This window comes from Pituophis catenifer, unplaced genomic scaffold, assembly GCF_029215685.1.
Source record: "Pituophis catenifer annectens isolate HBS135680 unplaced genomic scaffold, rPitCat1.0.hap2 SCAF_1, whole genome shotgun sequence".
Classification (NCBI taxonomy): Eukaryota; Metazoa; Chordata; class Lepidosauria; order Squamata; family Colubridae; genus Pituophis; species Pituophis catenifer.
This window is the reverse complement of record NW_027256881.1, coordinates 222,658,053-222,681,500: the sequence shown is the minus strand read 5'-3', so window position 1 is coordinate 222,681,500 and position 23,448 is coordinate 222,658,053. Positions and strand designations below refer to the sequence as shown.

At 37.0% G+C, this 23,448-nt stretch overlaps 1 protein-coding gene across 1 annotated transcript in view; it reads left to right on the top strand.

The window, feature by feature from the left end:
- Nucleotides 1–23,448, top strand: part of KALRN (kalirin RhoGEF kinase) — a 537,699-nt gene that overhangs the window by 410,986 nt on the left and 103,265 nt on the right. The gene's annotated exons all lie outside the window — the stretch shown is intronic.

Genomic DNA, 23,448 nt, shown 5'->3' with positions numbered 1-23,448 from the left:
GGGTTATTTTTTATTTGTGGGAATGGGGGTGGCAAGTAATTTAAAATAATACCTTTAAGAGAATCACCACGATTCCGTGTGATGTGTATGCTGACCTTCACAAGGGAAGATGTTCAAATGTCTTTTACGTTTTATTGGACCATATGGAACAAATACTGCTGTTACATATGTTCCATATGTTATGGAACAAAGATAGGAAGGACGTTAGAAAAAGAACAGAGAGTCTATGGGCAAATTAGGAGGGCCAGCTTGACTTCAGAGAAGTCACTGCAAAACTACAATGTTTTGGTTTTTGTTTGTTTCAGTGAAGCTGCCAGTTGTCCCCTTGAACAGTTTGCTATCTATGTTTGGTTTTAAAGGTATGAATGTTGGGCTGGAGATGCAATGCATGCTGAAGATTTGTGCCATGGTAGCCTCATTTGCATTTTCAGAACGCAGATCTTGGAAGACACAGCACAGTTTTGTAGTTTTGTGTGCGAGTTTGTGTGTGTGTGTGTGTATGTATTCATATTTGCTGGAAGCACAGTGACACAAAGCTTTCCAGAGAAAATTGAAGGGCGTTGCGGAGAGGTTGACAAAGAATTTGGGCTACTCAGCTCCAGGAGTAGAGCTTGGTACAGATGGACTACAAGCCTTTTGAAGCAAATATTCAAGGGGATAGACTATCAGTTGTGAAAACTGGTGCACATTTTAAAATATGGGGCCCAGAGTATAACATCCAAATTGCATTGTAGAATGATGAAGACATTGTTTGGATGAACTAGAAGGCAAAAAATTTCTTTGCTATAATTTTTTGCTGTAGTTTTTTCCCCCACTCCACTCCACAACTAAAATTTCATGTGTTTCAGATTAAATTTTCATTTGATATCTGGCTCAATGTTAATTTTCAAAAGGAACAATGATATAAAGCTTTATTGCCTGAATAAATATTCTGTGTGGGGGATATTTGGAAATGGCATTGATGATCATGATAAGCCATGTTCTCTATTTGGAGAACCAGTCTGGGTTACAGAAATAAATTGTGTATTTCTAAATTACACAAATAATATCTGCCTTATAGATATGTGCCAATATAATTAGTTTCTTTTCCAAATAAAGTGTGAATGGTATTATCCTTTGTAGTCAATAGGTTCAGCAAATACATGGGTCAGATGCAGTCTGAAAGCTTCTTGTCTTTACTTATTTTGAAACCATTTTCTATCTGCCTTGTTTTTATGATTAGAGATAAGTAAGCACGTTATGTTGGTTGCACAATACTTTCATTTAAGAAATGGTCAAGATTTTAGAAAATCAACTGCCAGTGGCATTCGCAGAGGAAGTCAAAACAAGTAAGAGCAGCAAGGTTAAAACCTTTCTATGTGCATGCAGTATCAATACCACACAAAAGGGCAGAGTTTAGACCATAGCCTTTCCTGTTTTCACCCCCTCCGTGGGTTGCTATTGTCACAGCCAAAGACTGTTGTCTTGATTGTGCATATTTCAGACTCGATAAATAAAGCAATTGCTTTATTCCTATCACTTTGCTATCCATTTTCAGCACAACAGGGGAGACTTCCCTCATTCAGAATGCTGCAACAAGAGTAAATTTGGCCTCTGTGATTTTCCATTTATTCTTCCTCAATCAACACCTCAGTTGCCACGCAACATACTGATACAACTAAACCCTGACTTTCCAGATTCTTAACCCTTCGTTCAGGAATTGTCTTACTGGCAGAAGGCTCCCAGAGACAATATACCAAGATTAGCTCCTTTACCAGGAACAAGAATGAAGCCATCTAATCACTGCCTTTGCCCACTGCAACATATAAAAATAAAAATCTTATCCAAGTCTGTGCTCCATGGTTTAAATTCTAGACTTTTTTTGCCCATCCGATTTCTAAATCAGAAGCTTGACCATTAGAACAGTTCTCATTAGCATGGAAATTGTTTCTTCCTGCCTCACCAGCTATATTTATTCCAGTACCTTTCCACTTTTGCAATAATATAATTTTTAGTACAATTATTTCCTTAGTGTTCCTTTGGATTCCCTGCTGTGGTGACATTTAAATTGTACATTGGATCAGTACATGCACCTACATATAGCAAAACATGATACATACTCATCATCATATGTGTCCTCTATATGGCTACTTTCCTTGGTACCCCTCTGCAAAAGTTAAGAGTTAGTGAATGGAATGGGAAACTTGTAAATTTAAATAATGATCGGTCATAACCAGACAATAATACTTACAACACTGTAGCTGGCATGCTGCTAACATGTCCATTTACCATTGTCAAACTATTCAACTCCATGTTTTTTCCAGCCTAGTTTTCATAGTCTTAAGATCATCATAGCACTTTTGTAAATAAAATTCCAGGCTTCACAATTCTCTCTGTGTAGAGTAGAATATAACGTATCAACTAGGAATGGATGATTTTGCTTTCTATTACAGATAGCCTTTTCAATTTGTCTCAGTTTTAAAACAGTTTCTTATTTCTTTTTAAATTGTCTACAGGTAGTCCTCGATCTATGACCACAATTGGAAATTTCTGTTGTTAAGCAAGGAAATTTCTGTTGTTAAATGAGTTTTGCCCCATTTTATGACCTTTTATAAACTTTCTTGCCATAGTTGTTAAGTGAATCACCACAATTATTAAGATAGTAACATGGTTGTTAAGTGAATCTGGCTTCCCTATTGACTTTGCTTGTCAGAAGGTCGCAAAAGATGATCACATGACATTGGGACACAGCAACGGTCATAAGTATGAACCAGTTGCCAAACATCTGAATTTTGATCATATGACCATGGGGATGCTGCAACGGTCATGAGTGTGAAAAACGGTCATAAGTCAGTACTTATTTTTTCAGTGCTGTTGTAATTTTGAATGATCACTAAATGAACTATTGTAAGCTGGGGACTCCCTGTATTTAATATCCTGAGTGTTTTTAATGTGTGCATGTTAAAGCACACATAACCATATGAAATTGGCCCTCTTTTCAATACATTTTCCTACTTTAATAACATCCCTAATACGTACATCTTTATTTTTATTGATTTTATTATTATTTGTTTGATTGTTGTGAGTCATTAAGTTATTGAGAGATATGTGGCATACAAATAAACAAATTGTCATGATTAATATAATATTTTCCTAACATATACTATTTTATCAAGTCCCTGCATTGTGAAATTTAGAAAAGTGCAAAACTGTACAGATAATTGCAATCTGTTCATTCAGTCTTACGATAATCAAATTTCTCTTCTATTTCTATATAAGAAGGAGTATTGGGATCCATTTCTGGAATCCATTAAATGTCATTAGAATGAGCTATAGAATAATGGTCTATTTTTTTAAAAAAAGGAAGATTAAAATGCTTCAGTTTCTTAAACCATTAATTTGAAGCAGCAGGAAGTTGTTTCTTCACATTTAGTTGGCAGAGAGTTAGAATGGGCATGAGTGAGAATAAATTCTCCTGTTGCTATTGAGTTTTTTTCACTATTTATATAAGCAAATAATCCACAGCGTGAGCCAGAAGTATAAATTTAGATTATAGCCATCTGCTTTTAAACAGAGTTTAACCAGCAGCTTCCTGAATGTGCAATTCCACCTTATGACCCACCTCCCATTTACCCACATAAAACTATCCATGTGATTTGCCCCCATCTCCCAGCATGTGCTTCAATTGCGTGCGATGCCTGAAAGCGTTGATCATCAAAGCATTTGCTTGGGTGGAAAGCAATATATACAAATGAATCAATAATACAGCAGTTTGATTCTTGCTTCCTACACTCAAGACTTATGAGAAATGCTATTTTGACATTGCCACATTTGGGGTTCTGTGTTGAGTGAGAGAGCTAGGTGCTTTCAGTGTTTACCCTTCTAATTGTAATAATTTGGGTTTGAATGATCCTACATGTTTCCACCTAGAGGACAGTATGTACGTGAATAGTAACTTCGGATGATTCTTTTTCAATATCATTTCCTCCATCAGCAAAGAAATCATTGCTACGTGCAATCTTTAAGAGTATAGGGAAATGTTGCAGGATAGCCTGCTGAATCTTTTATTAGCGTGATTCAACTGCTGTTCCTTCAATATATTCCTGCAGATCATAAAAAGATCAAGATGAACAATGTGGGTTTTTATTCTATAGCTAGTTTCATGCTGTGAATAGTTTGCAGAATACATTTCAATAGAAAGTGATCGAAGAGAGGGCAGGTGCTTGCGTTTGCTTTGCAAAAACAAAGATAGGAAGGTACAGAAGATGTAATGGAAGATGAGAAGAACTGCATTAGATATTGATGTGTTATGTCCTCTCCCAGCCATATTTATTCAACTAGCTTCCTCACTGGTCTAGACATAAGGGGTGAAATCCAGCAGGTTCTGACAGGTTCTGGAGAACTGGTAGCGGAAATTTTGAGTAGTTCGGAGAACCGGCAAATACCACCTCTGACTGGCCCCAGAGTGGGGTGGGAATGGAGATTTTGCAATATCCTTCCCCCAGGAGTGGGGAGGGAATGGGGATTTTGCAGTATTATTATTATTATTATTATTATTATTATTATTATTATTATTATTTAATCTTTAGTGAGATTCACAGCCTTTGAGGCTGGTTAATAGCTCAGCAGCTCGAGTCCTAACTCGAGTCCTAACCTAGGAACTGTTAATTTTTATTGTTATTATTAATTTTATTGTTATTATTATTTTATTATTATTATTATTATTATATTATTATTATTATTATTATTATTATTATTATTATTATTATTATTATTATTTAGATTTCTATACCGCTTCATAGTGCTTTACAGCCCTCTCTAAGCGGTTTACAAAGTTAGCATTTAGCATATTGCATTAGCATTAGCATATTGCCCCCAACAATCTGGGTCCTCATTTTACCCACCTCGGAAGGATGAAAGGCTGAGTCAACCTTGAGCCGGTGAGATTTGATCTAGCACTCAGCTGAACTAGCAGTCAGCTGAAGTAGCTGCAGTACTGCACTCTAACCACTGCGCCACCTCGACTCTATATCCTTCCCCTGCCATGCCCACCAAGCCATACCACACCCACCAAGCCACGCCCACTGAACCGGTAGTAAAAAAAAATTGGATTTCACCACTGCTAGACTTGATACTGCTGACCTTGAGGTTTGCTAACACAACTTCTGACAAAAATCACACTCACTAAAAAGAGAAGTATAAAAACATCACAAATGTGTTTACCAGGTAGCAATAGCAATAGCACTTAGATTTATATACCGCTTCACAGTACTTTTTACAGCCCTCTCTAAGTGGTTTACAAGTCAGCCTATTGCCCCCAACAATCTGGGTCCTCATAATACCTCAGGTATTAAGCACAATGGTAGGCTTACCACTGAGAAGAAAAAGATGGAATCTTCGTATGGACTCCATCTTCCTATTCAGATATTCTACCCACACCTGCAATGAAAACCAGGAAGAGACTGGAATTTTGTCAATAAACAGGTAATCCTCGACTTATGACCACAATTGAGCCCAAAATTTATGTTGCTAAGTAAAATATTTGTTAGCTGAGTTTTGCCCCATTTTACGATCTTTCTTGCTACAGTTGCTAAGTGAATCACTGCAGTTGTTAATTTAGTAACCTGTTTGTTAAGTGAATCTGATTTTCCCATTGACTTTGCTTATCCCAAAGGGGATCACATGGCCCTGGGACACTGCAACTGTCATAAATATGAACCAGTTGCCAAACTGAATTTTTGATCATGTGACTACAGGGATGCTGCAATGTTGTAAGTGTGACAAACGGTCATAAGTCCCTTTTTTCAGCACCATTATAACTTCAAACAGTCACTAAATGAACTGTTGTAAGTTGAGGACTACCTGAATTGTCCATCCTTATAACGAAAATATCAGCTAAGGATTCTTCAGTTTGTGGTTCTGCTGCAACCATTTTTAGATTTATTGCCTTTTTTTTTTAACTCAGCTGTATAATTTATATTTTGAATTCTCCCTCATGGTTTTACATTGTTTTGTAAACTGTTTTAGGAAGCCTTTGCTATTAAAAATGACTAATATATTCCTAATAAATACATAAAAACTTAGCAGTCACTTTATTACCATTGTACAAAGTATGCTAGGGAAAGGGAAGTTGACACTACATTGTTCCTAAATTTACAACAAGCTGTTACTAGAATATAAAATGACATCAAAAGTTCGGAAGAAGGATAACGTTGAAAGCAAGCTCTTTTATCTCTGATTTTCCAAGAACCACACATCTTTGAGTATGGTTTAATTGATGACTTCTAAAGCAATTAATATTAAATTTTAAAAGATTTAACAAAATTTGGGATAGCATGCAGACCATGACAATTGGAATTATTTCCAACTTCTTAAAAAGTGGCCTGCTTTATTACAGGAAGAGTAAGAGCCTTCCAAACTGTTGCTACACTACCTCTTTATAGCAATGTATTTGAAGTTTTCTTCCTTCCTCCCACCCTCAGCTTCTTTTGTTGGGGCTTGATGACAGACTGATGGAGACCAACAATTATTAATTTTATTTAGTGTAGTAGCATAGCAGTTATCTTACCCAGTTGCTTAGTAAGAAGTTAATATACAAGACTAGAATGATGTCATTATGTTCAAGTTTAATCACTTCTCAAGAGGTGAAGTCCTTAGTAATCCTAAGAATACTTGTCAAGAAATTCACTCAGTTATTTTCTGTTGTAGGTATATATGTACCTCATTTATTTTATCAGCTGAGCATGTTTTGATAACTTTATAGAATAGTTCCAAATTATATTTATCTTGGAAGAGGGGTATTATTCTTCAGTAAAATATATATCTGCCTGATTAGTTAACAAATATACTGGTTGATTCAAGAATTCAGCAAATCAGGATGTTGAATTTAGGGAATTCAGCATAACAGTCTTGGGTAAATTTGTTGGTCAAAAGATTGAAAGTGTCAAACTTCTTGAGCGAAAGTGGTGATGATGCACTGGAGTAAAAGATTACTAAGAAAAGGACTGCTTCAGAGATGTTAATTGCATACCTTTAAAAAGCCATTGCTAATTACTGCACTTTTTCTCCCCCTAAAAAGCCAAATTTGATCTAAAGGATTAAGATTTTGTAAACATGGTCGTGTGTGCAGAATAAACCATAAAAAAGTTTTTATATTAACCACCATCTGATCTTAAGTTGGTCCATTTCATGCCTCAGTCACTATATAACTTAGTTCCCACATAGCTATGTTAACTTTTCCTTCTGTCCAGGTATCACTGAATATTTTAAGAAAAAGATTAAATGAAAGATTCTTAACAAAGCTACGTGGACAGAAATATTGAATATGCATATAGTGAATATACTTCTATTGCAGGGCAGATTATCTTGTCAGTAAATTTAAAACACAATTTCTAATTTAAGCTTAAAATAATATTGCTATGTTTACAGGTTTTAAATTAGAACACTGTAATTAGAAAGATACTTTAATTATTACTTTGAACAGTAATAGGTCGCACTGTTCTTATAGCTGGTCATTTTGTCCTTTTTCATGGCCTTTGTATTGTTTTATAAGCCTTTCCTTCTGAATATATGCAAGCTAGCTTTATTTGCCAATGAAGATAACACTTTATATATTTGAGAATAAAATCTGATTTAAAGAGCTTTTACAATGCTTACACTATATGTTTTAGATGACTCCTGTAGGAGTACAGGTAGTCCTTGATGTCCAGCCAAAATGGAGTCTGCCCATTAATGGTTGCAAGTCAAGATGGTTGTTAAACAAGGCACCCATGTGACCCTGAGGCACCTTATACTCTGCTTAATGACTCCCATCCCTCCTCTCCTCAGTGGGATGATTAAACAAAGTATAGGTGCCTCAGGGGTGGTAGGAGCCCTGGGGGGGTGGGGAGGTGTCTAGTATAGGCCCAGACCACCAGCTTCAGGTTTTTCAAAGCTTCTCCTATCCTCTAAGGTATCCTATATTCTGCTTTTCAAATTTTGGGTTCCCCCCTCCCCGAGATCCCATGCCTCCTCCCCACTTGTTTATACACTGAATCAGGGAATAAATACATGCTTTTCTGTTACAAAGAAATAATGATTTTTTGTTGTTGTTGTTCTGAGGGCTATATGAGAAAACGCTTTGTGAAATAATTTTATCAATGAAATCCAGAACTTTATTCTGTAACAGCTATTGCACACAGAGTGGGAAGGTACTTGTAAAAGTTTAAAGACTTTATCAAACAGTATCTTTTCCAATGTACTTAACAGTTAGTCAGCATTTCAAAGGGCTTTTATTGGAGATTCTTTCGTTAATCATTTCTATACCAGCTTACCCACCCACAAGATTTGTTCAGAAGAAATTCAAAGAAAGGGTGGGTCAACAGGTGAGTTATTCTAAAGTGTCAGGTAAACTTCCTGGTAATACATAGGTAGGTTTACTGGGATATTTTTTTTCATTTGGAATAGATTTAGATCCAAATAAATGGTAGACAGTATTGCAGCATAAGAAAAAGTGTAATTATTCCTCAAAAATAAAGATACATATAATAGAATGTAATAGGGCGTTTTCCCCCCTCCCCTGGCCAATTTTCCAGTCTATTTATTTTAGTATTAGTTTAGTGCAGATTTGAAAAGACTGGAAACAATCCAAATGCTTGCATTCATCAAATATCCTTAGCTACCCAATGTCTTGTCACTCAGACGGCTTGAAAAAAAGTCATATTAAAAATTAATATCTTCATCAAATGTCTTTCATTTAAGCATCCTCTCTACGATGTTAAAAGTCATGTTTGTGGAGTATTTGCTACTACAAATAATTGCTTCTATGACATCTGCAAATCACAAGATAATGCTGTAGAACATGTGATCTTGCTGTAAGCAGAGTGGCTGTCTCTGAAACTGTAGTTCCTACCGCAGAAGTGGCAGAGATGGTACAAAGTCTTTCTTCAGAAATGATAGTGAAATGCAAAATAAACCTATTAAACTTCATTAAGCAATTGGACTAGGAAGAGGTGCAGAGAAAAAGGAAATAGAAACGTTTTCAGTTTTGCCTTCAGTTCAAAGAAGCTGCTGCCAACAAAGAAGCAAAATGTTTAAATGGATCAGTTTGAAGCAATCCAAACGGATCAAGAAAGTGAGTATAACCTGAACCCCCTTTCTTTTTTTCATATTGTATCTCACATTGGATAAAAATCTTACTCGTGATGTAGTCAGCTACTAAAATAGCTATTAAATCTCAGTTAGAGAGCACACCATTGCAATTCATTGGTTTGACTAGGAGAGAGGAATATAGTTTATTTTTTCTCTGTTGAGAAAGCTAGATTTCATTTTGTTTATATTTATAACTTCGTATATGAACGTTTGTTTTTTAACTGAAAGGTCATTTGTGAAAATAGACTACTGTAGTATTTGCATTCCTACAGAAAAAGTTTTAGAGGCAATTCTGTATTGCTGCTCCTATATTATTCAGTCAAGCATGTCTAGAAAAAGAACAGAAAAGTTAATGTACTTTCTCATGTTATTCACAGAATTATCCTGCTCATCATAAGAGAGTAGCAGCAGAGGCAAAACTTTCAGAAATTATCTACCTGCTACTAAGCAAACTGGTTTTTGTTTTTTTGGGGTTTTTTTGTAAATATGAAATATAAACATATGTGGATACTTTTCTAAAGTGAATTAATGCATTATCATGGTCTTGAATTGTGGTTTGGTAATAGTTACTGTTACAATATCAAGTGGGAATGTCATATTTCATCATTACACTCTATCCAGTAATTTTACATAGGAATATTAAAGGAAGTTGTTGATACGATTATAACTAGGGGACAATATAACTTTTACTGCTATTTTACATTTGTACTAGTTGAAAGACAGCTTTTTTTGCAATGGTAATTCAAAACGTGAACCCTGATCATAGTGGTCAAAACACCTAACAGCAATGTGTAAGGAGTCTGGTAGCTAGAAGTCAGTATAATGTGAACTTTTCCTATCGCTGACCTTGATTAAAAGGATAATGTGAATAAATTATCATTCTGTCGTTGATCACTTTCAGACTGTTAATAAAGCTAGCCTCACCTTCTCTTTCTTTCTTTTTTTTTTAAATCCGGGTAAAGAAATATACTGGAAGAGAATTAGGGTTTATAGTTCCTGTAACCTTCTATTTGATTTGTTTTGTTTTCATGAAAGTTAATATGTTATGCATACACAGCATCCCCATATGAGAATACAATTCCAGCAAATGAATTGAAACGTATAAAACTAATATGTTAGTATTAAAACTAAAAACTAATAAGTTACACTATAATATCTATGTGATCAAATTATAATGAAAGGTTGCCATTTTTGCATTTAGCATTTCCAGTTATCAGTAATGCTAAAACAAGTTTTTCCCCCCTCATATCATGTAGAATTGGATTATAATGTAGGAACTCATGTTGTAAGAAGCAACTGTGGCATCAGCATCTAATGACCATGATATTGAATATATTCTAAGCATATTTGGGATTTTTTTTTTAATGTTTTTGTTATGGGTAAGATGCATATTTATTTATTTAAAGCAATTTAGAATTAGTTTATATGATGGCTCCTTGATTGTTTCTTCTTAAGTTATCATACGATGAAGGCTTAATTGCAAAGCAGGAACTTTCTAGTTTAAACCTAATTTGTGTTCTAAGTATCCTAATATCCACTAAAACACACAGAGAGTGTGTTTTTGTGCATGCACACCTTTGAGTCAGTGTTGATTGCTAATAACCACCTAGACAAGCCCATGCAATTATCTTGGCAAGATTTCAGCAATGGTTTAACATTGCCTTATTGGGCTTCTCCTAGAGCTGAGAGAGCGTACCTGATCCTCGGTCACTCAGCTGCTTGTTTGCCTAAGGTGAAAGTAAAAGTTATTTCTAGTCTGATGCCTTAAGCACTATACCAACATGTATGTATTAGAGTGTGCGTGTGTATTGAGACACATTTAAAGAATGTGGAAATTAATATCTACCACATTGCTGCTCTGCTTCTATGTTTTCTTTCTGTTTTGCCAGCATTTAGATTCCTGACAGCCAATCAATCTGCTGTTTAGTATATTATTGGGAATACAAGTATGTTGAGACAGGGGATGTAAGAATATATTTTTGGGGGGGGGGTAACAAGTTGGGATAGACATGGTTCCAAAACCTGGCCAAATAGCTTTTTGACAAGTTGCCAAGTGTGAATGTTTACATAGTTGCTATCAATCTATTATTTTTCCTTGATATGGACCATGGGAGCAAAAGGTGTCCTCATTTTGATCTAGAATGAGTTGCCTTAGTGTGACAGAATCTCCGAGAAAGAAAATGACAGACCACTCATTCATTATGGGCATTCTTCTTTCCTACAAAGGATTAACCTTTGGATTAACCAAGTATTTACTGATACCATTACCTAGTCCAAGCCCTATGAAACTTACTTTGGGGCATGAAGATAATGGAAGTGATTGGGTATTCTTGGGAACTGTCAGAATGATGGTTTTTTCTTCAGTTCGAATGACATAAAGGGTTGAGATTTATAGAACTCATCTAATCCTTGGTAGGAAAGGCTTTTAGTGCAGTTTAAGCCAGTAATATTCATACTGTCTTTCAAACAAACTCCAAAGCTAAAGATGGAAAACCGTATTTATGAATTATGGTGGTTATATCATTCAGAAATTAAGATATTACAAGAAGAAGACTAATGTACATGTCTTTTTTCACAGTCTTTTTTGCTATTTTAATTCCACTTTTTGGTGCTGCCAACTCCTCCCTTCCACCCTAATTTATAAGTAATATTTTTTTCATAAATAACTTTATATTCTCATCTCTCTTAAACCAGCTGCATTGATATAATAAGAAGAGCTGCCTTAGATCAGGTCAAAGATGAATTTAGTTTTATCAATCAGTACAGTAGTTAAAGCTATGGCAAATCTAGACAGCATACTAAAAAGCAGACATCACCCTGCCAACAACACCCTGCTAACAACCCTATACCCTTTGTGCATAGTCAAAGCTATGGTTTTCCCAGTTGCAATGTATGGCTGTGAAAGTTGAACCATAAGAAAGGCCGAGCGCCAAAGAATTGAGGCCTTTGAACTATGGTGCTGGACAAGACTCCTGCGAGTCCCTTGGACTACAAGGCGATCAAACCAGTCAGTCCTAGAGGAGATCAGCCCTGACTGCTCTTTAGAAGTCCAGGTCCTGAAGATGAAACTCAAATACTTTGGCCACCTAATGAGAAGGAAGGACTCACTGGCGAAGAGCCTAATGCTGGGAAAGATTGAGGGCAAAAGAAGAATGGGACGACAGAGAATGAGGTGGCTTGATGGAGTCACTGAAGCAGTAGGCGTGAGCTTAAATGGACTCCAGAGGATGGTAGAGGACAGGAAGGCTTGGAGGAACGTTGTCCATGGGGTCGCGATGGGTCAGACACGACTTCGCAACTAACAATAACAACAGACAGATAGACAGAATATTCCAATAGTTACAGAGGAACAAAGAGAACGGTTAAACCAATTAATAACAGAGGAGGAGATCCTCTCAACAATTAAACAGTTAAAAACTGGTAAGGCTCCTGGTACGGATGGATTAACAGCTGTGTACTATAAATATTTACAATTGGAGATGGTTTTACCTCTTAAAGAATTATTCAATAGAATTCAGCTGGGTGAAGGGGTACCACCTTCATGGAAAACAGCTTTTATTTCGTTAATTCCAAAAGAAGATCAAGATTTGACACAACCCAAAAATTATAGACCTATATCCTTATTGAACACAGATTATAAAATATTTGCTAAGATATTGGCAAATAGGTTAATGTTAGTAATGCAGAAGACGATTCATGCTGACCAAACTGGTTTTATACAAGGTAGACAAATGAAAAATAATGTAAGACAAATTGTTGACATATTGGAACATTTGGAAAGGAATAACCAAATCCCTGCGGTGCTTATATTTCTGGATGCGGAAAAAGCTTTTGATCGATTAGATTGGCAATTTTTATTGAGAGTGGTCAATAGGATGCAATTTGGGAATTGCTTTATGCAGTCTATAAAAGCAATATATCAGGAACAGACAGCTCAGATAATTATTAATGGCAGTTTGACAGAAACTTTTAAAATTGAAAAAGGCACGAGGCAGGGATGTCCCTTATCGCCATTATTATTTATATTAACTTTGGAGTTGCTGTTAAATAAAATACGTAATGCAGATGGGATAAAGGGAATCAAAGTTAGAGATTATGAATATAAGATACGGGCATTTGCAGATGATTTGGTTATGACCTTAACTCATCCAGTGGAATCAGCAAAGGTTTTGATTGATATAATAAAACAGTATGGTCAAGTATCTGGGTTTAAGATAAACATTGGAAAAACAAAGATGATAGTTAAAAATATGACAGCTAATCAAAAAGAGGAGTTACAAAGGGTAACGGGATGTGAAATAGTTAAAAAAGTCAAGTATTTAGGAGTTTATATTGCATCTTCTAATGGTAAATTGTATAAGTATAATTATGAATTGATATGGCATAAAATACAAGTTGAAATGGATAATTGGAAAAAACTACAATTGTCCTTGTTGGGTAGAATAGCAGTTATAAAAATGAATGTATTGTCTAGGTTTTTGTTCCTCTTTCAAATGATACCAATACTAAAAAAGGATGCCAACCTGGAAGAGTGGCAGAAAGGTATTAATAAGTTCGTATGGCAAGGTAAGAAACCAAGGATAAAATTGAAAATAATGCAGGACATACGAGAAAGAGGAGGACTGAAAATGCCAAATTTAAAATTGTACTATGAAGCAGCTGTTTTATCAGCAATTAGTGATTGGATTAATTTAACAAATGGAAGGATATTGAATATTGAAGGGTATGATCTGGTCTATGGTTGGCATGCTTATTTAGTGTATGAAAAAAGGGTGGACAGAGCATTTAAGAGTCATATACTGAGAAATGCTTTATTGCGTGTCTGGAAGAAATATCAATATAAGTTAAATGAAAAAATACCTATATGGACAGCACCCAGGCACGCAATAGAGAATACAAGTATAGAATGTAGACAGGATGTAATTACGTATAAAGATATTCTCATTATGGAGGGAGGTATATTAAAATTAAAATCTGTGAATGTGTTGAAAGAGGAGAAAATAATTCAAACATGGTTTCAATATGTACAATTACAAGCCAGATGGAGAAAAGACCAGAAAACTGGTGTTATACAAAGTGATGAAAATTTAATTAAACAAATTAGAGATCAACGCCCAATGCATATAAAAAGATTGTATAATATACTGATAGAGATGGACTCGGAAACAGAGCTAGTTAAGGACTGTATGATAAAATGGGCGCAGAATTTTGAACAGCCAATAATGATGGAAACGTGGGAGAAAATATGGGTAAGAAATGTGAAATTTACCAAAGCGCAAAATTTAAGGGAGAACTTTTAGAAAATGTTTTATAGATGGCATCTAGATCCAAAAAAGTTATCTCGTATGTATCCGAATGTACAACCAAAATGTTGGAGATGTAATTGTGAGGATGCTACTTATTTTCACATTTGGTGGACATGTAAAAAGGTTAAAGCGTTTTGGATTAAAATCTGGTGGATTTTACAAAATATTCTTAAAAAGAGGTTGAAATTTACACCACAGCTGTTTCTTTTGGGTATAGTTACGGACTGTACAGTTATAGAGACTAAATTGATTTTGAATTTAATAACTGCAGCAAGACTGTTGGTGGCACAATATTGGAAGAAGCAAGATTTACCTACAATCCAAGAGTGGACAATGAAAGTTATAAATCTAGCGGAAATGGCAAAAATCTCGGCGTACCTGAAGAATCATTCAAATGAAAGATATTTAAGAGATTGGAGAAGGTGGATAGATTATATTCAAAACAAATATCGGAATAAGAAATTGCAGATAGGTTATGAATGATTATATAGATATTTAGTGTGTCTTTAAGTAATAAAGCTAGGCGGGTAATTAGGGAATTGAAGAAACAAGAGATGTGAAATGTCATAATTGTTTAGATTAGGATTGATTATGATTGTTGAAGTTTATATCCTGTAATTTGTTCTGGGAAGGGGAGGGGGGGAGGTTGAGGTAGGGAAGGGGGGGGGAATATGTAAACTTTTTGTAAAACTTTTCAATAAAAAAAAAAAAACAATAACAACAGTAGTTAATAAGAATAGGACAGATGGGAGAACGTCTGTGTTGCTTCCAGCAGTTGATATGAAAGTATGCTGTCTATGAATCATTAGACAGCATCCAGCCATTATGACTGATAACTATAGATAACCTGATCTATTAATTTGTTTGGCCTCTTTTTTTTTAATCTAAACTGTTGTACTGCATTCACATCTGATAGAAACTGTAATTATATTATAAATAGGGGATTCCCAAAATCATATTTCTGGATGATCACACAGATGGAAATATAAATTTATTTAATATTTCATTTGTTCCTTCTGCTTTGATAAAGACTCAAGTGCTTGAATGTTGGCATTTGTTAAGAAAAGCAATTCTGACATTCTCTACATTGATGTGCTCTTTAAAAAATATTGTTTCTCAAGGTCTTATACTGTAAACAGGTTTTTTCATTTCATGGGATTATGAGCTGCCCAGAGTTCCATTTATTTATTTATTTGATTTGATTTTTATACCGCCCTACTCCCGAAGGACTCAGGGCAGTGCAGAGCCAAACAGTAAAACACATACATACAAAATTTAAAAGTAGAATTAAAATCAAATTAAATAATTTTGGCCCAGACAAATTAAAACCCCAAACTATTTAAAACCAATTTTAAAATTGAATATATAAAATACTAAAAGATATTTAAAAATTAAAAATCTTTTATAAAAGAGGGAGAAGATTAGGCCAGGCCCGCCTGGTGAAATAATAAGGTCTTTAAAGCGTGGCGGAAGGTGCGCAGATCCGGGATCCTCCGTATCTCCGGGGGGAGCTTGTTCCAGATAGTAGGTGCCCCCACAGAGAAGGCTCTCCCCCTGGGGGCCGCCAGTCGGCATTGTTTGGCCGACAGCACCCGGAGGAGCCCCTCACTATGGGAGCGTACCGGCCGGTGGGAGGCTATTGGTGGTAGTAGGCGGTCCCGCAAGTACCCAGGTTCTAAGCCATGGAGCGCTTTAAAGGTGGTAACCAAAACCTTGAAGCATACCCGGAAGACCACTGGGAGCCAGTGCAGCTCGCGCAGGAGGGAACGCCAAGTTGCTCCCATTACCACCCACGCGGCCGCACTCTGCGCCAGTTGGAGCCTCCGGGTGCTCCTCAAGGGGAGCCCCATGTAGAGAGCGTTGCAATAGTCCAGGCGGGAGGTGACAAGGGCATGAGTGACCGTGCGAGTCCCAATCCAGAAAGGGACGCAACTGGCGAATCAGGTGAACTTGATGAAAAATCCTCCCGGTCACGGCCGTCAAGTGCTCTTCTAAAGACAGCCGTGAATCCAGGAGGATGCCCAAGTTGCGCGCCCTCTCCGTGGGGGCCAATGATTCGCCCCCAATAGTCAGTGATGGCACCAACTGACTATATCGGGACATCGGAAACCACAGCCACTCGGTCTTGGATGGGTTGAGCCTGAGCCTATTCCTCTCCATCCAGATCCGCACGGCCTCCAAGCACCAGGACATCACTTCAAGGGCATCGTTGGGGTGGTCTGGGGTGGAGATGTACAGCTGGGTTGTCAGGGCATTTATTAATCCCATGTTTGGCTCTGGGACTAATTACCCTGGTTTAGAGGAGATGTATCGTGGCTTATTCCAAGTTGCAATATTCTGAAAAGAAACGCGAGAAAGGTTTCTAATAAAACTCATTTATTTGTTATAAAGAAAATAAAACACCTCACTAACTAAGAAAAGTTAATTGTTACATTTTGGCAAGCGAGGTCTCCTGCCGGTCCAAGCCGGACCTTGCTGGCAGGAGAACAAAGGAAAGAGTGTGAAGGAATGGAATGTGGGTGGATGGACATGTGTAGTAGCTTTTGATAACAATTCTTGGCAAGGTACGGAAAGTCTGATAGTCCAGAAATAATGAGTTCAGCTGGCAAATAAAATAACGCAGTGACATTCCCCTTCTTTGCCAGTTGAGCGAATATCAGTACATCATCAAATAAGGCACATCTTCTCACGCAGATACTCGTGTTGAGCTGCTGGAAGTGGTTTGTTGAGCATATCAGCAATTTGATCATGTGTAGATACATATTGCATTTTGACAAAACCTTTTTTCACTAAATGTTTTATGTTTTGATAACGAATGTCAATGTGTCTGGACCTAGAACCTGTAAAATGTGATTCAGAAATATAAACCACCGATTCATTGTCTTCCATCACGGTGATCGGTCGGATCGGGTGTGTCCAGATATCTGTGACTAAAGCATCAAACCAAGTTAGAGAATTACATGCATCTGAAACACAAGCATATTCAGCTTCAGTAGATGAACAAGAAACAAAATTCTGTTTACTTGCCAATAAACAGGACATCCATTTAAGAACATCATATACTGTTCAGTACTTCATGTACTGAAGTACTTTTACGTGATTTCTTATCACTTGCCCAATCAGAATCTGCATAACAACATAATTCTGCATAATCAGTATGTGTTGGTTCTAACAATAACTTCAAATGTTTGGTGTATTTTAGGTATCTCAATAATTTCTTAATGCATGTCCAATGAAACTGTTTTGCCTTCCCTACGTGTCGAGATAAGAGATTAACACTAAGTGCAGTGTCGGGTCTGGTCCAACTACTAATGTACAATAGTGACCTAATGACTGAACGATAAAGTGTTTGATCCTCGAACTCAGGACTTTCTTCTTGTGTCAAGTTGTGAAAATCTGTTTGCATGGGTGTCTTTGTTGTGTTAGCATCCTTCATGTTGCAATGATGTAAAACTTGTTCAATTTTATCTTCTTGTGAAAGACTAAACCCCTTCTGTGTCTTTTCAATCTGAACACCTAAATAAGTGCTAATGTGACCTAATGATTTCAATGTGAAGTATCTCTGCAAAGCTTTGGCAAAAATTTCACTCATTTGCTTATTTGGACCAATATAAACAATATCATCAACATAAACAAGAACTATCTCATATGCATTGTTAGATCTTTTTGTGAACACGCACTCATCAGTTTCGGACTTAATAAAGCCCATTGAATTTAGTTTGTCAGTAAGACATAAATACCACATTAAACCAGATTGTTTCAGACCATAAAGACTTTTGTTTAGGAACCAGGTATCCCCTTCTTGCTGTCGGAATCCTGGAGGACTTCTCACGTAGATCTCTTCGTCTAGGTCTGCATGTAGATAAGCCGTGTCAACATCAAACTGGAAAACTTCTAAACCAAGGATAGTTGCAGTTGCTAAAGCAATTTTTACACTCTCAGTTCTGACTGTCGGTGAGTAAGTATTTGTGTAGTCCTCAGGATAACGTTGAGCGAAACCCTGAGCTACAAGTCTGGCTTTGTACAATGACTCACCATTTGGTTTCTTTTTGATTCTGTAGACCCATCATGTGCCAATGACCTTTTTGTTTGCTGGAGGTTTTGCAGGTGTAAGGTTTTGCAGGTTTAAGTTTCTTTAGACTGTCCATTTCAACCTGCATTGCTTCATACCATTTGTCTTGCTCTGAATCAGGGAACTGCTTGACTTGTGTGAAATTATCAGGTGGAAGTGTAACATTGCAAATTAAAGGCAAGGGTGCTTTTGTCAGTTGCCAAGAATATCGTTGTGGAGGGATCCCTTTTGTGGCCCTCTTGGAACGTCTCGGAACAACTGTCCAATCTTCTTCTGCTTCGTCCTCGTCCTCACTTTCATCGCTAGCGTCAGCATCCGCGGCTTGCGAAGACGGAACATTGGGTTGAGAAGAATCAGTGGAATCTTGATCATCAATCTGCGTGGCATCAGCAGTATCATCTCTGGGAAAATAAACTCCAGGATCATTGGAATGGATCCTGGACCAGTCAATATCTTCTTCAAAATTAGCAGATTGGGAAATCACAATTGCATGTTTAGAGTCAATAAATCTGCTCCATTTTGAGTTATCATCAATACCCATAAATCTCAGTCTCTTTGCTGCTGGACTTCCTTTTCTTCTTTGAGCTAAGGGAATGTTCACCATAGCGTATGAACCAAAAATATGAATGTTTTTAAGATCAGGCTTGTAGCCATACAACATGAAGAAAGAAGTCTGATTTGTTACACTGCTCCAAGTATGGTTGACAATGTAATTTGCGTATTTTATAGCTTCACCCCAGTATATCTTACCAAGGTTGGCGTCTTCTAGGAGACAACACATCATGATTTGCAGTACCCCTTGTCTTCGTTCTATGACTCCATTATGAGCCGGTGTGTAAGGGGCCGAAGTCTGATGAATAATTCCATTCTTACGCATCCAGTCCTGGAAACGCTGAGACATGAATTTGGCACCACGATCACTCTGGATTCTGGCGATGCGAACTTGGTGTTGGGTAGAAACAAGGGTTGCAAAGTCTTTAAAGATCTGAAAAGTCTCTGATTTTTCTTTCATAGGATATACATATCCATATCTAGAGTAATTATCAACAATTGTTAGAAAATATTTTCTACCACCAAATGATGGCGGGAATGGACCAACTATGTCAATGTGAACCAAATCAAAAATGCGTGTTGAGAGGCGTGTAGCGCGTTTGGGAATGGCTGCTGCTTTGGATTTGGCCTTCTTGCATACAGCACAATCGAAAAACACCTTACACCCCTTTAGATCCAAACCTTTTGTGAACTCCGGCATCTTCCTAAGAACACGGAAACTGGCATGCCCCAATCTTCTATGCCATTTGTGGATACACCTGGAATGCAAAGGTTTACCAGTTAGTGAATTCTCAACATTAACATTTTTATGTGGAACCTCAGGCTTGCTCTGAGCAACCTGTTTACCAATTCTATTTTTGTTGGCTTTAGGAGCCTTAGGAATAGCAACAGGATCTCTCACATGGGTGTCGTCAGCGTACTGGTGGTACGTGACCACACTCTCAACAACCTTCGCCACGAAGCGAAGGTTGGAGACCGGACGATAATTTACCAACATTGCCGGGTCCAGGGAAGGCTTCTTGAGGAGAGGCCTCACCACCGCCTCTTTCAAGGGGCGGGAAAATCACCCTCACCCAACGAAGCATTTATAATCCCCTGGAGCCAGCCTCGTGTCACTTCCTGGGAAGCCAGTACTAATCAGGAGGGACATGGGTCCAATAAACAAGTGGTCGTATTTAGTCTACCCAGAATCCTGTCCACGTCCTCAGGGGTCACAGGATCAAACTCATCCCAGATAATCAAACCATCCATGAGATAGAAGTAATTACTATACCTAAGCACACAATTCATTCCCCTAAGTTTTAAAATGCCCAGGTGGATAGTCAGTATGTCTTAGAATGAAACAATTCTCAATTTTTAAATTTATGCTTATAGTACTTCTTCCTTCAGTTACTGAGTTTTCCATTCCTATGTACCGGTATTTACCCATGATTTACTATGATAACTGATTGAACATTAAATAATAGCTTTCAGACAATATACTTACTATACAGTATTTGTGGCTCATAAGAACTGAAGTTATTGAAGTGCTCAATTATTCATTGTTCCTTGAGATTACTCAGAGAAACATTCCAAAATGGGTGGGCAGTCACCTAAAAAAATATGGTGGTTGATGCGTTGGTAGTGTTGATGTTGAGTCTGAAGGTGTGAATATGTGAGCCCACTATAAAATCCTACTATTTGGGGGAGGGGGAGGGGGGGGGTTATAGTATTTTTTTTAAAATATGAATTTGCATGTGTAGACACAGGGGAGTTATTGTTTAAAAGCAAACAAGCTAAACAATGCTGGCTGGCGGGCCCGCAGGGGAGGGCCTTCTCTGTGGCTGCCCCAGCTTTCTGGAACCAGTTACCTCCTGAGGTCCGGACCATTCCCACCCTATTGGCCTTCCGAAAAGCGGTGAAGACCTGGCTTTTCCGGCAGGCCTGAGGCCATTGATCTCGCTCTTGTGATCTGGCAAGATCCGGCCATGAATGGTGTGAATGAGTTTTTAATGTTTTTAATTTTTCAATGTTTTTTTATAATGATTTTTTAAAATGTATTGTGAGCCGCCCTGAGTCTTCGGAGAGGGGCGGCATATAAATTTAATTAATTAAATTGAATTAAATTAAATTAATTAAATTAAATTAAATTAAATTAAATTCACTTTTAACAGAGTTAATCTGCCACATTTCTCCTTGTTTTAGTTGAGAATATTAGTGATGGGAAGCTTCTGCTGTCGAACAGGTGACACTTCTGTTGAGGTTTGTCCTTATTTAGATGAACATATGAAACTCCTCAGTTCTTTGAAATATACACAGTGGTTTTAATTCATTTTGTTGCTTGTTTTGTAAGCCTATTGCAAATCAGGAGAGGTGAAGAGAGAGACTACATATGGTACTGTTGCAAATTGTTCATATGGCTGTTTCACATTTAGAAGCCCCTGTAAGGTATTTAACACATTTTAATGTAAATCTGAAATCTTAATATAGCCTTAGTTCAGATTGTTGTAGGTTTTTTTTTCAAGCCCATCATTTATATGTGCTTAAAAAGGAGCTAAAGATATATACCCATCACTGGAGTCAACAGTGATATTGCTTTATGGTCAAAAGATCCTGGTACATAACTGGGAAAAACTGCATTTTTTACACACACACACACACACACACACACACACACACACACACACACACGGTTACTTAATTTATTCCTGAAATCAGTCTCCATCTCCCTCTGCTACTGCATAATATGATTGTGTTCCTCTTTCAGAAGTAATTTGGGACTTCGTTCTTTCTTTCTTGACAGCTATAGGTCTTTTCCAGGTAGAATGCAAATACTGTGTTTTTAGTGTGGAATGTAGTACTGGAAGTTTATAGGGAGAAATTATATAGTATATTTCTTTTGGTCAGACTACTACCTAGTGGAATTGATATTTAGATTTAGTGGGGTTCTGTACTCTAGCAAGGAAAGTATATGATTATGACAGTCTGCCCTGGAGACTTATAGATTTTATGCTGCCTTTTGGGGGATTTTCCATCATATTTTTAGGTGATTCTATCTCACTCACCTCATAGTGTAGTTAGATGAACAGGAAACAGTAACCATCAATACCTCTCAAATACAGTATTTGGATTGTGATTTACAATTGTGCATTATATGGGTGCTGTAGTCTACCAGTTATGGAAGGCACCCTTACCCATCATTTTCGTCTTATCTGGTAAGAATTAAGATTGCTTTGATCATGTTGATGGCCATATAAAACAGAGGTTAATCAAAAGACAGTTCAGGGATAGTTTCAATTCCAAGTATATTCTTTACTATTATACTTCAAGTGTCATAATTTCTCAACTCTCTGTCCCTAATAGGCTTGTGGCATCAAGTTTTCCTTTTCCCCTTAGCTAGCAGTTAGAATATAATAGAATCATAGGGCTGGAAGGGACACTGCAGTCTTCTAGTCCAACCCACTGCCCAAGGCAGGAGACCTGGCCTGTACCATCCCAGACAAGTGGTTCACAGAGTTGTTCAACAGAGATAAAGCTCACAGAGATGAAGCATGTATTATGAAATGAGAGATCATTTCTTCTCAGTATGCTACTAGTTTGATTTGATTTTACAAGTGCCATATGAAATTCTTCTGCACCCAACATCTTATTATTGGGATTTTAAAAAAATATCAAGGGGAAGAACTGCAGTTGTGATGGGGTAGATAGGAGAATGTGAAAGCTACCCAAAATCTTGTTCTAACCCACTTTTTGTCATCCACAGCTATAAAACATAAATTATGCTACTTTGAAACATCCTAATAAACCATTTATTTTCATAATCCTTGTGAAATCTATCACAAAAAGTTCAAACATCTTCTAGATATTATATGCTCCGCTTGTTAGCTATGCTAATTATGCATCAAAGGGTTAATAAATTGGTACGTTTCATTTTAATAATAAGATTTTCTTTGTCAATAAGGATATTGCCAAGAGTTTTTGAACATTATGGATTTGTAGATCACAAAGAGTAGGTCCACCAGGGACAGTGTGGAAACCTAGAACAAGAGATCATCTAACAGCTATGGTTTATTTTATCAAAGCTCATGAAAAAAGAAGTTAATTTTCCCATTGGGCACTCAGCCAATTTAGTAATTGTGTGACATGCATACAGGTATGGAAAAAAGAGCTAATCTTGAGAAGTTCTTAGTAATGAACAAAATGATAGATCCATTTCAGATTTGTCATGGAAACATCTTGTCAGCGCAGTAACAATGACGTCAAGTTGACAATGCCATTTAGACACTTATTTTGTCTGGAACACACCTGTTCAAGAGCAGGAGAGTAAGGACTTCTCATTTTCCATGCACTGATATAACATCAGGTGGGATAATTTGAAAAAATAGTTTTAGTATAATTTTTTGTTTTAAGTTTATTTTGACTGGTATAATT